General features: G+C 35.0%; 1 protein-coding gene across 9 annotated transcripts in view; it reads right to left on the reverse strand.

Moving 5' to 3' along the window:
* LOC145254801 (uncharacterized) overlaps positions 1 to 15,453 on the reverse strand; it is a 456,223-nt gene that overhangs the window by 60,833 nt on the left and 379,937 nt on the right. The gene's annotated exons all lie outside the window — the stretch shown is intronic.

Here is a 15,453-nt window from a genome sequence, read left to right on the forward strand (position 1 = left end):
TGACGGATTGATTGTTGCTATTTCTTCTGATGAGTTAAGGGCGTAATAGATTCACTGATTTATATAATAATTAAATTATTGATTTTGCGCGACGAAACAGATACTGTCAAGAATTGTAAACGTCAACTGAATTAAAGGAATAAATTATAAGATGGTCAACATCATGAATTTTGGAACATAATTTTTTTGTCATTTATTTACTATATTGCTCTGTAATTACATTGAGCTTTTTAAATAAGGATTGGTATATATTATAAGAAAATATATTTCTACAGAAATGTGTGTGTGTGTGTGTGTGTGTGTGTGTGTGTGTGTGTGTGTTTAGAAAGAGAGAAAGAGAGATAAGCAAGTACTTCAAGCTGAGATTGAAATCTGAACAATTTAACGACAGGCAAACTTATTACGCTATCAACACAAGCTACGGAGTAAGTCAACGAAACGTGTGTAAGACGTACTACGTAAACGTAAATAAAATACTATGTGTGAAATGAATACATCTGGTTTTGGAATGATAACTAACGATCTCTCTCTCTCTCTCACACACACACACACACATATACATAAAAGGCTATATGTCTGTCTGTCTGTCTGTCTCCATATTTTCAAACTCTATCTCTTCCAAAACTAAATGTCGCAGAGCGGCGCTAGGGGCCTCCTCAAACGATTGGATTTTTTATGGACCGTTCTTTTTTTAACCTTTAGCCGGATAAAATATTTTTTAATGAGTCAAAAATGAAACAAGGCCGGTAGCCATTAGTCGCGTGAATGAATGCGTGAATGTAGGATTGGCATGAAATTCTTAAAGATAATCTAAAATGACTGAAAAATGGGCTGAAATGACTTAAATAAATAAAAAGTAAATGACTTAGAATGACTTTAATGAACTTAAGGATGAATTGAATGACCTTAAGAATGACTTGAATGCTTAATGTTTTTAAGCATTCAAGCCATTCTTAAGGTCATTCAATTCATCCTTAATTTCATTCAAGTTGTTTTTGAAGGAATCCAGTTGTTTACTGGATTCTTTCAAAAACAACTTGAATGATCTGGAGAATGACTTGAATGGCTTTGAGACTGACTAGTTGTAAAGTGGGTGATCATTTTACATTAAATTAATACAGAAAAGTTATCCCCCACTTTATATCACAAAGTTACAAAGATAAGTATAGCATGTAGTAAGAATCTTGGCCAAAAGGCCAAGAAAAGCTTAAAAAGCTACGAACAGCATCTATTAACAACAGACCTTTGATCTTAACCAAAAAGGCCAAGCACAAAAGTTTTACAGACAGACTGACAGATCGACCGGCTTATAGAGTCGCTTGCACGCGTCTAAAAACTGTTATAAATTTTGTACATTCATCTGAGTTTATTTTTAATCAATTCATATGCGCGTCACGTTGATACAGTGGTAACGTCACCGTTTGTGAATGCTACAGTTTTGCTTTTAGTTTCGATTTTAACCGATGGCACCCAAATACTTTTTTTCACTTTTGAAATCACGACTCTATAATAATGTATACAGAATCTGGACAAATTAAAATATCATATTTAAGCGAATTTTATGACCGGGCAAAGCCGGGCTCACCCCCCCCCTCCCCACTAGCATATTATATATGTGTGAGCATGTGTGTGTGTGCAGAATGAGAAAGAAAAAGACAGACATAAGCAAGTACTTCAAGCTGAAATTGAAATCTGAACAATTTAATATATGACTCATTTTCATTAGCTGTGAGTGTTTTCTACTTTCATACAGAGCTATGCCTTGTTAAACAATCACTCCGAATCAAACATCGAGAGAGAATTTTTTTTTTTATGGAAAAGGACTCTTGGTGCTTGTGTAGATTGGTAATCTTTTAAACCAACGCATTTCAGGTGAAAACATTATTACGTGCTCACGTGCCATGTCGAAATTAGTATAAATTCCAAATATTACGAAAAATGATTCAGTAGAAAACTAATTACAAGTAAAAATGGAATTTATCGAATTATCGAGTTTTATCTATATTTTGAATGTGGAACAGTTGTGCGACCAATTCAATATGACAAACTGACTTATCTCCCTTGACTTAAATTGACTTAAATTTAGAGTCCACTGATATCAGTACGTAATTGTATATGATTTTTTTCTTTATATTTTTTCCTTAAAATACATCTAGCATATCTACTGGATCATTTTTCGTAATTTTGTAATTTAGACTAATTTTAACATTACACGTAAGTATGTAATAATTTTTTCACCTGAAATGCGTCGGTTTAAAATATCACGAATCTACACAAGCACCGGGTTCTCTGTTTTAACAAGATGATTATAAACTCGTTGAACTAACTTGGTGCAGCTAAGCACAAATTTGGGAGAGTAGACTTCCCCCCAAGGAAATCTGCCCTAAATCTGACAGATGGGTTTACCAAGCAATTCTCCTCGGGATTGACTTGTATTTACATAACATTACTCGATGACGAACAACCTCTAACCCCCCTCCCCCAACAACCGGAATAGATGATAGTCGAGATGCGGCCTCGCATATCTAGAAAAAGTTCTTTGATTGCGACATAGACACCTGCATAATCACCCATTCCCCCCCCCCCTCGCACATACTTTCGAAGGAAACTTTCTCACTAAAAGATTAAAAATTAATCCCAGGCAATTCTGAAAAACTGAGTCATAGGAAAGCCTTTCAAAAATATCTTAGTGACCCCTGAAGATTGAACCTTCTTTATGATCTACGGACCCACCGTCAAACTCACGGTTCGAATTCTTGTAATGCAGAGCCAACACACTTTTTCTTATAAGGGAAAAAGAAGCAAGTTTTCAATACCCAAAGAAAGTCGCAGGTTGCAGCGACCGAAACGTTGTGCTAATAACACCTAAGATGAGAATAATAGTTCGATTAATCAACATAACACAAGCTAATCGAACACAGTTAACTTATATGAAAGTATGTTAGGGTTAGGGTTAGGATTTGTGTTCCTTGATAAAAGCGCTGGTTGAGTTTGAATGAAAGAAATACATATTAGATACGTTTGAAGGCAAAATAACGCATTATTACAAAATAAACAGATATTTATTTTGTTTGAAAAGACTACCGTAAAAACAACAGACGGACTTCTACTGATTCTATGCTACAACAACAATATGGCAAAAAAAAAAGAAAGAAAGACATACTGATGATGAAGTGTATCTTCGAAATATATTTATAAATTTCAATATGAATTTCAAACAAAATAAATATCTGTTTATTTTGTAATAATGCGTTGTTTTGGCTTTAAAGTATCTAATACGTATTTATTTTATTATATGAAAGTATGTTTAATCCGGTGTCGTAGGTCACCAGAAATCGATTTCATTCTGCTTATACTAGCTAGAAAGCTACTAACGCCCGAAAGTATCCTGTATCCCTATAAGGCCACCATTCGCCCATGTATGGAGTATAGTTGTCATATTTGGACTGATGCATCTGCTACTAGTCTCTCACTCCTAGACAAGGTTCAAAAGAGAGTCGCCAAACTAATAGATCCTGAACTTCGAAATATATTTGTGATAAATTTCAAACAAGTAAAATATTTGTTTATTTTCCTAATATTGCGTTGTGATTTGGCTTTCAAGCGCACTTGATGCGTATTCTATTTTATTCAAATTAAAACAACGTTTCTGTATTGAACTCTAACTCTTGACTCATTAGATGTATTATTATTCATCGGACTATTGTTCTCATCTTAAGTGTGATTTTCACAACGTTTCGGTCGATGTAACCTCCGACCTTCTTCAGATGAATCTTGTCGAACTCGGGAATGTTTCTGTCGAACTTGGGAATTTGGACGGAATTTCTAGTGGAACCCTTTATTTACTTGACGGGGGTAGCGTGATCTTGTTCCGTCAGCCATGACTGGATAGAGGTCCTAAAATACATTTGCGAGTTACTTCCAAAACTTCTGACCTTGATGAAAGGGAGACTAAAACTTGCTAATATGATTTCAAATGATCTGAAATAATAGCAAAGGGAGACTTGATTCCAAAGATTTTAGATTATTCTCAATGCTTGTCTATAGATTTGGTGAAATAAATATTTGTTAAAAATATCAATTGAAATGTAGAAATGATTTAACGTATATTTATTTTATTAAATCTATACACAAGCATTGAGAATAATCTAAAAAGTTTGGAATCAAGTCTCCCCCTTATTGTTATTTCAGATCATTTGAAATCATATTGGCAAGTTTTAGTCTCCCCTACATCAAGACCAGAGGTTGGGGGGGGGGAGATAAAAGCATGCTAATAAAGAAACAGAGATAGATAGGAACATATTAATATAGATAGATGTGTAGGAACATACTCAGATAGATAGATAGATAGATAGATAGATAGATAGATAGATAGATACTAATGTAGACATATAGGAAAAAAAGAAATTTGAAATAGACAGATAAGAAGTAAAAGGGTTCTTCTCCTTCGGACCAAGATCAAAGTGTAGTATTTGTTCTGGTGCTTCACCTGAATTAATTGGTCCTAAGTCAATGTAGGGGAAACCCTTCATACCGAGACAATTACTATTTATTTGGACACTGCCAGAGTGCCCCCTTTTTGGGGGAGCTGGTTTTCCCCCACATTAAAAAAACGATCTTATATCTAATTTGCTTTCGTGGGGAAGCAAATAAATACCATCTGTTTTGATGCCGCACTGCACTTTTTGGTCTCGGTTAGTGGAGGAGATATCCTTCATGACTGATGCATTTTTTTATTTTTGTAACTAAACAGAGTGCCCCTTTTTTGGGGAGCTGGTTTCCCCCCCCCCACCACCCCCACATTAAAAATCGACCTTGTGTCTCACTCTGCCCTCGTGGGAAGGCAAGTAAACAACAAAAAAGTAGAGGGAGAGAGAAGGGGGGACACAGAAAGATAAGGAAATATTAATAAAGATACAACTAGCAGAGCAGACTGAGAAAATTGATAATAGGAAACTTACCAAGACAAAGTTCTTTTTAATGGAAAATTGAGTGTTTCATTGCTGGAATCAAGAGTCCAACATATTTAAATAGGAACAAACAGAATATGAAGAACGAATACTTGCTTTAATAGTTATATACAATATACAAGATATACACGAGTCCAAAACTGATACTTGCAGCCAATCTTCAACATTCAGTTAGAATTAAAAAATTTTAAAAACTCGGTGAGTTTTCAGCTTATGTTAGTTTATGTAAAACAACTGTAACTCAAAACCATGTTGTTGTTTGTAAAGATAGACTTTCTTGGGTCTAAATTGGAATAGGATCTGTTTGTTGTAGTTTCTGTAGAGCCGAGTTCATTAATCAAAGACTGAGTAGGTAGGTAGGTAGGTAGGTAGGGAGATAGATAGATAGATAGGAACAAAGTGTGATAGACAGATAGATAGAACAGAGTGAGATAGATAGATAGATAGATAGATAGATAGATAGATAGGAACAGAGTGAGATAGATAGATAGATAGATAGGAACAGAGTGAGATAGATAGATAGATAGATAGATAGATAGGAACAGAGTGAGATAGATAGATAGATAGGAACAGAGTGAGATAGATAGATAGATAGATAGATAGATAGGAACAGAGTGAGATAGATAGATAGATAGGAACAGAGTGAGATAGATAGATAGATAGATAGGAACAGAGTGAGATAGATAGATAGATAGATAGATAGGAACAGAGTGAGATAGATAGATAGATAGGAACAGAGTGAGATAGATAGATAGATAGATAGATAGGAACAGAGTGAGATAGATAGATAGATAGATAGATAGATAGGAACAGAGTGAGATAGATAGATAGATAGATAGTTAGATAGGAACAGAGTGAGATAGATAGATAGATAGATAGATAGTTAGATAGGAACAGAGTGAGATAGATAGATAGATAGATAGATAGGAACAGAGTGATATAGATAGATAGATAGATAGATAGATAGGAACAGAGTGAGATAGATAGATAGATAGATAGGAACAGAGTGAGATAGATAGATAGATAGAAACAAAGGAACAGAGTGAGATAGATAGATAGATAGATAGATAGATAGATAGATAGGAACAGAGTGAGATAAATAGATAGGAACAGAGTGATATAGATAGATAGATAGATAGATAGATAGATAGAAACAGAATGAGATAGATAGATAGATATATAGAAACAGAATGAGATAGATAGATAGATATATAGAAACAGAATGAGATAGATAGATAGATATATAGAAACAGAATGAGATAGGTAGACAGATAGATAGGTAGGTAGATAGTTAAAGAAAACTAATTAACTTACATAATAGACACATTTAAATACAAACCTACACCAAATCAAATTAAGGTTGCTGGAAGATTGATTGAATCATTCTAATACTTCAGAAAGTACTCGACTCCCAATGCAATCTTTTACCTGTACAAGAGCCACATTTGTTCGTTGCTGTCATATTTGGGGAGGTGTCACTCGGAGTACTCTTTCATGTTTTGACAGACAGCAAAACCAACTTTACAATCTAGTTAGAGATGAGCATGCCTATAGCCTCTTTCATCTACCAGAGATATTCATAGCCTCTCTCTACTGTATCGTTATGTCCGTGGTAAGTGCTCGATTGAGCTCCAGTTTCTGGTTTCCTACCCCCCCCCCCCGTAAAACATTCACAACAAAAACTTGTCTGACTACAGCCACAGCAAAGAACTGTCCTTCCTTGTCCTCTGTACCAAAAACAAAACGGAACTTCCATTGGACAAAATTTGTTTTCTAAAACATCCCATCTGTGGAGCAAGATACCACGAGTCCGTTTCCTAGCTGATTACAACATGGTCGTCATCGAGTCTAATGTAAACAAATACTTGGTGAGCCATCCACTTGGAAAATAAAGTCCTTTTATGTAATATTTTGTCCTTTCTACGTGTCATTTCTAATCCTCATGCGGATACAATCACCATCCAATCGGCAATCCTTTTAACCATTATCCTCGAGTGGTTTCTGGGTCTTGATCATCAGTACAAAACAAACAAACAAAAAAGATTTACTGGTATAGATTGATAGATACCAAATAGGAAAAAAATGTTCGAGTAAGATTCAAAATGATATTAGGATTTGTTTTACTATACGCATAGATTCAGAAAATTTGTCAAAAAAACAAATACATAACAAATAAATGTTATCAAAGATAAGATAAGTTACTTTTCTACCTAACTGGATACGTTTTTATTTAATGTAAAATGTTTATTTGGTTCGAAAATCATACAGTGTTTATCGATATATTTGAAAAAGACAAATAATGCCGAGGTTTATGTTGAATACATTAAGTTCGGGAAAAAAAAGTTCAAACTAAAAGCTTATACAAAATACTGTTAGAAACTCACTCAATATATGTTAGCCTATGTCACGTTAACATATATTGGGTGGGTTTCAAATAATATCTTGTATAATTTGTTAGTTTGAACTCATTTTCCCAAACTTAACGTATTCAACAGAGACCTTGCCGTCATTTGTCTTTTTCAAATATATCCATAAATACTGTATGATTTTCGAACCTAATAAACATTTTACATTAAATAAAAACTTATCCAGTTAGGTAGAAAAGTAACTTATCTTACCTTATCTAACATTATAGAAAGTTCCTATCACTCTTGGGATTTGAAAACAACTGGCCAACTAGTAGATGGGCTGCAACAAAAAAGAAAACCGATTTTCATCAAACAGAAATGAAATTAAGTCTTTTCGAGGACGACAATTTTATCGTTCCACCCTGTACAAAGAGGAACCAGAGATTGGAGTTCAGTCGAGCATCTTCCATGAAAGTAACAATATAGTATGATAGAGAGAGTGGGAGAGAGAAAGAGAGAGTGAAATAGAGACTAGTAAAGTCTCTTCTGCGAGAAAAGGGGCTCTAAGAAACAAAAAAGATCATCCCTTGCTAGATTGCTAAGCCAACTTTGACAAAAAAAGATGTTCTGAACAGCACCTCTCCAGATGTGGTAGCAGTACTCAATCTTAGTACATGCATGGAATTTTTTTTTTTTTTTCTTACATGGGCGTCAATACTTATCAAGGCCTCGAAGCCATGAGGGAAAAGATTAATGAGTGTACGGTAGTCTCTGACACAAGAGCATATTAATAGTAAGTGGTGCAAATGGGATAGAAATGGGTTACTTAGGGGCAAGAACTTGTTTACATTGAACTTAGAGATGGCCATATTGTTGTCAGCTGGAAAGCAGACTAGCAGAACAGAGTTCCACAGGCAGGCAATTCTAGAAAAGAAGCTTTGCTCATGGAATCTACGTTTTTATTTAGGCACAGATAAAAAGTGGGGGGGAATTGTTTATAGTGGTTGTAGCTAGACGAGTGTTTGTTGTAGAAGTTTGGAAAGGGAGGACTATAGATTGAAGCCCAGGTGAGCACTTGCTATGAAATTAACAGTAGAGCAGAGGCAAGCTTGCAACATTGCTTCATTTTTTTTTTCTTTTAACGAGTCACCACTTATCAAGGCTAAAAGCCACTCAAGGATAATGAGATGGAATGACTGTCAGATTAATGATGAAGAATATTATGAGAGGGCTGAAAATGATTAATGGAATGAACTGCTTGATTACGATTACGGTTTATGGCAAGTATTTGTTGACATTGGATTTGAAGTTGATCATGTTGTAATCAGCAGGGAAGCAGTACCTTGACAATCTTGCACAAATGAGAAATCATTTCAAAGAATCCGTGTTCATATGAATTCTGCCTGATGCTAAACACAAGGAGTAAAAAATTAAAGTTTTTTACTCCTTGTGATAATAAGACAATTTCGTATTAATGGTATTTATTTGCTTCTCCGTGAGAGCAAAATGTGACACAAAGTCGTTTTTAATGTGGGAGAAAACCAGCTCCCCAAAAAGGGGCACTCTGGAAGTAGGCAAAAATAAAAATTGCCTTAGTATGGAAAGGTTTTCCCAACATTAACTAGGTCCTGGATATGACCTTAAACTATACCCGATGGTGAGGCCCCAGCTTGCAGGCTTTGGGGAGTGTAGAGCCATCCCTTAATTGCCATTGCTCCCAGGTCCACTCTGACCCGGAGTGGTAGTACCTGTTAGGGCCCCAACTATGGGTCAAATAGAAACTGACTTGAAAACAAAACAAAAAAAAAAAAACAAATATATATACTAATAAAAACTTTTTCTTCACAATCACTGGATCGGCATTAAATGACCTAAAAAGGGTTGATATGCCGTAAAACAAAAATAACCAACCAACTAACCAACCAACATTAACTAAGGACAAATTAACTTGAGTGTAGCATCAGAACAGATGCTACACTGTGAAAAATTTATTTATTTCTGAAAAATAAAATAGGCACTAGACCATTCCAAAGTGTTGGGGTAAGGGTATATAGTTATCCTTGCCACTGTACTATATATATGTCTATCATTTTCATAGCTAGAATCTTCAATCACCATAATACTACATTCACTCCAGGCGTCGTCCTACGTAAGATTCCCAAATCGATGTTTTTTTTTTAATAAATATGAACATTAATCTACGCTTTTGTATTATTTGGAATATTCAGATTACTGTTCTCATCTTGAGTGGTATTCCCACAACGTTTCGACCGATGTAACCTCCAACCTTCTTCAGGTGTATCTTGTCAAAAATCCGGAATCGGAATGAATAATACAAATTATCAATCCTCATTTAAAAAATTAAGAAACATAATATGGAATCAGTAAGGAAAAATAGTTGGATCATTCTATCACTCCAGAAAGTATCTCACTCCCGACACATTTTTCTATCTGCGTAAGAGTCAAATACATCCTAAGATGGAGTACCGTTGCCACATTTTGGGGAAGGGCTTTTTAGAGTATCCTTTTCTGCGTCGACAGGGTACAATACCGTCTTCAAAATCTAGTGAGCGATGACCTTTTCATGTTCCTATTTCCTCTTTCTTGTAGGTTGTGAGTCTATCTCTGCTCTAGCAAGACTTTTATGATAGATGCTCGACTGAGCTTCAGTAAAATGTTCGCAGCAAATACCCGTCTAGCTACAACAACTGTCAACAATTTCCCTCACTCTCAATCTGTGCCTAAAACTAAACTTTTATTCCATGAGTTTCTTTCCTAGAACTGTCCGTCTGTGGAACACAATACCGTGAGACTGCTTTCCACATGACTATAACATTGTTGTTTTCAAGTCTAATGTAAAATAAGTTCTTGTTTTACCGTTCTCTTACATAATTAAACTCTACCTAAGTTCCACAATTACTGATCATCATGGTGTTGTCTCACAGTCTACATGACACTCATTAACCCTTATCCTAGAGTGGTCTCTGTGTTTTGATAAGCAGTGACCTCCAAGGAAAAAACAATTAATAAGAAAATGGAAACGATTTGAAAACCTCAACTAAACACTGGCAAGAATGACCAGCCACAAGACATTCTAGTACAGATGCGGTGATTTAAAGCTAGTTCCAGCAAGCTTAACTGTGAAACTACCAATACAAATTATCAATGATCATCTCAAAAATTCAGAAACATAATATGACGAGTTCTTGCAGTGAATGTATTGCAAGGAGGAACGAGAGATTGGAACTCAGTCGAGCATCTTCCATGAAAATAACAATAGATAGAGAAAGAGAGAGAGAGAGAGTGTGTGTGTGTGTGTGTGTGTGTGTGTGAGAGATAGAGAGAGAGAGAGAGTGTGTGTGTGTGAGATAGATAGAGAGAGAAACAGTGTGTGTGTGTGTGAGAGAGAGAGAGAGAGAGAGAGAAAGCGAGAGTGTGTGAGGGAGAGTGTGTAAGAGATAGAACGTGTGTGTGAAAGAGAAAGAGAGAGTGTGTGAGAGAGAGAGAGAGAGAGAGAAAGAGGGAGAAAGAGAGATTAGCAATGTATGTTCTGTGCGAAAAGGAGCTTAAGAAACAAGAGATCATTTCCCTTCATCACTAGATTCTGAAGTCAATTTTGTATTCTATCAAGACAAAAAATGAGTACATCGAGCGACACCTCCTCAGATGTGGCCACAATACTTCAAATTAATAGAAAGGGGTGGATTTTTAGTATTAACTATTGGTATTCATCCGGCGTTGCCCGGGTGGAGCTATATTGCTGATCATAAATAATTTCAAATATTTACAATTTTTGGCCTCGAGAGAAAAGTTTAAAAATAACATTTGGCAACTGCTGCCTCTTTATTACAGCGTTGAAACAATTACGTTATTATTTAGAAACTCATTCTTAACATGGAGAGGGGAGGGTGTTTTGTAAATATTCTGTACTTTCACACAATAATTTATTAAACAAAAATATCGTAAAAATTGAATTTAATTTGAAAATACTATTAAAAAAAAATAGCGCGGTAACATAGATGCACAAGAATCAACATTTGGAATATAAGGTAAAATAATAATAAAAAAAACTGTTAGCGCAGTGGTGTTTTCTTGAAAGAAATGCCTACTCATTTTTACAACCAGCTCTAAAGCGGAAAACGGCTTCAACGAGACAAATTAAATGAATTTCGTCTCTTTACATTGTAATAATTCATCTATTAATACGATAGCGTGTGTGTTCTTTCGTGTGTCACGCTTACATCCGGGTCGTTTAATTGTTATGTTCTTCTATTTCTTGTACTAAATAATTTTACCAAGAATTCTTCATAAGTTTTGGTTTCGGTTTTGATTATGGCTGAAGGAACTAAAGTTAAATATATATATATATATATATATATATATATATATATATATATATATATATATATATATTTTCATAAGTTTTTATTTCGGTTTTTAAGTCAAGCTACTGCACCCAAGTCATATAGATATATATATATATATATATATATATATATATATATATATACATATAAGTTATAAAATATATATGGCGATTAAGCTACACTAAATATTCCACGTTTCATCCACTCTAGGACTCTTCAGGCTTATGCGTTTTTATGTGGGGAAAAAACCAGCTCCCCAAACGCATAAGCCTGAAGAGTCCTAGAGTGGATGAAACGCGGAATATTCAGTGTAGCTTAATCGCTATATATATTTTATAACTTACTAACTAGCTCTACCTACGTATTGAGCACTTTTGAAGTAAATACTTAAAGTTTACACATAAATCTATACTTTCATATATTAATTTTATGTGAGTAAATTAAGTAGTTTTATATATATATATATATATATATATTCATTTTTGAAATCACAACCTTATGATGGACGCATCAGCTAAAGTTTTTTTTTTTTTCACCTTGTTTTCCTCCTTCGCATTTCAGGTTCCTGTCTGCTTGCCTGTCTACTATCACTTCAAAAAAAAACACACACAAAAAAACACTTCTCTTCACCTGGGCTGCCTACTGTTGTTTTGATTCCAACTAAACCCCCCCCCCCCACCCAACCAGAGTTCCTTACTACACCACCTCTCCACACCCAGGCAACGCTGCGTACCCCTGCTAGTCCTTATATTAATACCGCAGTACCTTTATCGTACGTACGTATGTGTGTCACGGTTTCTAGATTTTAAATTATTCTATCGGGAGATCCTATTCATTAAAAAGTAGGATAGAAAGTGATAACATACTATGAATATTAAATTAGTATATAGATATGCTAATTCAATGTCCATAATATGTTATCGCCTAATATCCACCTTTTTAGTAAATAGGATCTCCCGATCACTGAAGATGCAATGAAAATAAATAAATGATGTTGCATTGTGGCTGTACGTGAAACTAAAATATACCTTCTTGATCTTCTGGCTACAATCCAAGGGCAGTATCTGTTCTGTCTAAAGATGGTATAATGATATTGTGGGGTTTCCGTTCATGCCGGGCGTCCATACAATGAAAATATATAAGGATATTGAAAATAAACCCTAATAACCAGATATATTCAGACACTACATTAGCCAGATTACTTAGATAAGTACTTTTACAGTTTTAACAAAAGAGGCACGCTAATATCATGGGGTTTCCATTCACACTGAACGTCCACAGGAATGACCAATATATTACATATGAAAGATACCGCTGTGGAATTTCCACAGGTCCCGCTAGTATTTCAATAATTTATATGACCCCAGATGGAATCGAAAGAAGTTTTCTATGATGTTTTTAGATTCTGTGGAAAAAATGTAAATCCTATTGGAATTGATTTGAATGTTCTTATAACATATCGATTTCTAAAACAGATAAACAAATAATCATTGAATTATCTATATTATATTTCTCTTAGTCTGTCTATTGGTCTGTCTGCCATTCTGTTTCACTTTTTCTCAAAAGCAACATGGCCGATATGGCTGAACTTTTGTATGGATCATAAATAATTTCAAATATTTACAAGTTTTGGCCTTGAGAGAAAAGTTAAAAATAACATTTGGCTTGCTGCATCTTATCATAACAAAGTATTATGGTACCCTTTTAATGCACAGTAAGGGATTAATACGGATTAATATTTGATGCAAAAATGAGCAAAAAACCATCAATTTGGCATAAAGCACATTTCAAGCCAACAGACCATAACTTTTGCCCGTTTTTAACGGACTGAAGTCTTTATATATATAAAGAGAGAGAGAGAGAGAGAGAGAGAGAGAGAGAGAGAGAGAGAGAGAAAGCGGGAGATAAAGAAAGTGGGAGATAGAGAGAGAGAGAGAGAGAGAGAGAGAGAGAGAGAGAGAGATTAAGGAGAATATGGAAATAAAAATAAACCTATTTTTTTAGTATTAAGTTTTAAAATAAATTTTAATAGAGAGATGGGAAACTTTATTGGATAAGTGCATTCAAATAAAAGGATGAAGCTTACAGAATTAATTTTCAATAAACACTAAACTCAACAGATGTAGAGGCCAAGATACAAAGATATGAGGAATTTACTATTTTGTTAAGTACGATGTTATGGCAAAAAAAAAAAAAAAAAAAAAACTGGAAGAGTTTCAGCTAGTCAATGCCCCTTATAGAACTTTGGAAGTTTATATATATATATATATATATATATATATATATATATATATATATATATTATATATATATACTAGCAGTTCTGCCCGGCTTTGCTTGGGCCCTATGTACTGTTCATAACTTTATGTGCATATGTATATATATATATATATTAAAAAGTTTGACTTATGTCCAGGTAACCTACATCTAAAATTTCAAGTGTTTAGGCCCCAAATTAGCAGAGGAGTTTGGTAAATGCTGCAAAGATCAATTCTTTCAGCTTTGACCTCTTTTGAACTTTAACCCCTCGACAGCCAAATTCTCGGCCAAAAATCGATTAAAAAGCTTGTCATATGTCTGAATACAATTTATGTAAAATTTCAAATGTTTAGACCAAGGATTGGCTGAGTAATTTGGTAGAGACAAATGATACCCCTGTAAGAGTAGCTATGCATATAATTGTGAGACAAGGGTTGCGCAATCTCAACCACACATCCTCTGAATTGGCACTGCTTGGGTCCAGTGACAAGGAGAGGCCCAAGACTGACTGGAAACAATACCAAGATGAGTAGAGAGCCCATTTTAGTATCGACTAGGCTCAATGTTGCTTAACTTCGGTGATCTGACAAGAACCGGTGTGTCAACGTGATTATGCCGTATATGCTATATATATATATATATATATATACAAAGAGAGAGAGAGAGAGAGAGAGAGAGAGAGAGAGAGAGAGAGAATAAAAGAACGTCAATATAAAAATATATTCTTATGCATATAAATTCAATTGTTGATTTAATAAAGAGATTACATCAATTGGGGCTGTATGATAAATATGCTCTTTATGCTTAAGTATTTCAAAGCCTTTTTATCAGAAGAAGAAAGAAGGTTTTCCTTTCTCCACATTAAAACACGACCTTGGTGTCTGACTCTGTCCTCGAGAGGAGGCAAAGTAAATAGGAACATATTAGAGATTATCTAGCGATAACTACATTAGGAGCGAAATAATGGAATGTAAGAGGGAGAGCGTAAAACATTGTAGATGTGGAGGGAGGAAGATAGGAGAAGTAGAGTTATTAATGCGATATAGGATGAAAATTACGATTATCACATAGTGGATATAGGTGGTATGTAATGCGGTTAAGGAGTTGAGAGAGAGAGAGAGAGAGAGAGAGAGAGAGAGATAGTTTGGTTTACTTACCATCATCCTCGAGTGTCTTCGGTCTCTCTATACGAGGGTTTATCAGGTCAACCTGACATAAGGATAGTTCATTCTACAAGTAGACCCTGAACAAAAACAGTCTATCCTGCCTTGACAAAATAGACTTCGCGGCCTAGTGGGGGATGTCCTTTTCTCTTCCCTGCAACCTCTCTCCCACAGAAGAGACGTTGCGAGCCTGTCTTTGTTTTATCGTTACTTCCATGGCAAGTGCTCGTCTGAGCTCCAATCCCTGGTCCTCCCTCGCCAATCTTTCGTGAAAAACACCCGTCTAGCTGAAACCACTGTTAATAATTTTCCCCATTCTTTATCTGTACCTAAATCAAAACATAGA

The sequence above is a fragment of the Euprymna scolopes genome, chromosome 30 (genome assembly GCF_053919585.1).
Source record: "Euprymna scolopes isolate OS-2025 chromosome 30, ASM5391958v1, whole genome shotgun sequence".
NCBI lineage: Eukaryota > Metazoa > Mollusca > Cephalopoda > Sepiida > Sepiolidae > Euprymna > Euprymna scolopes.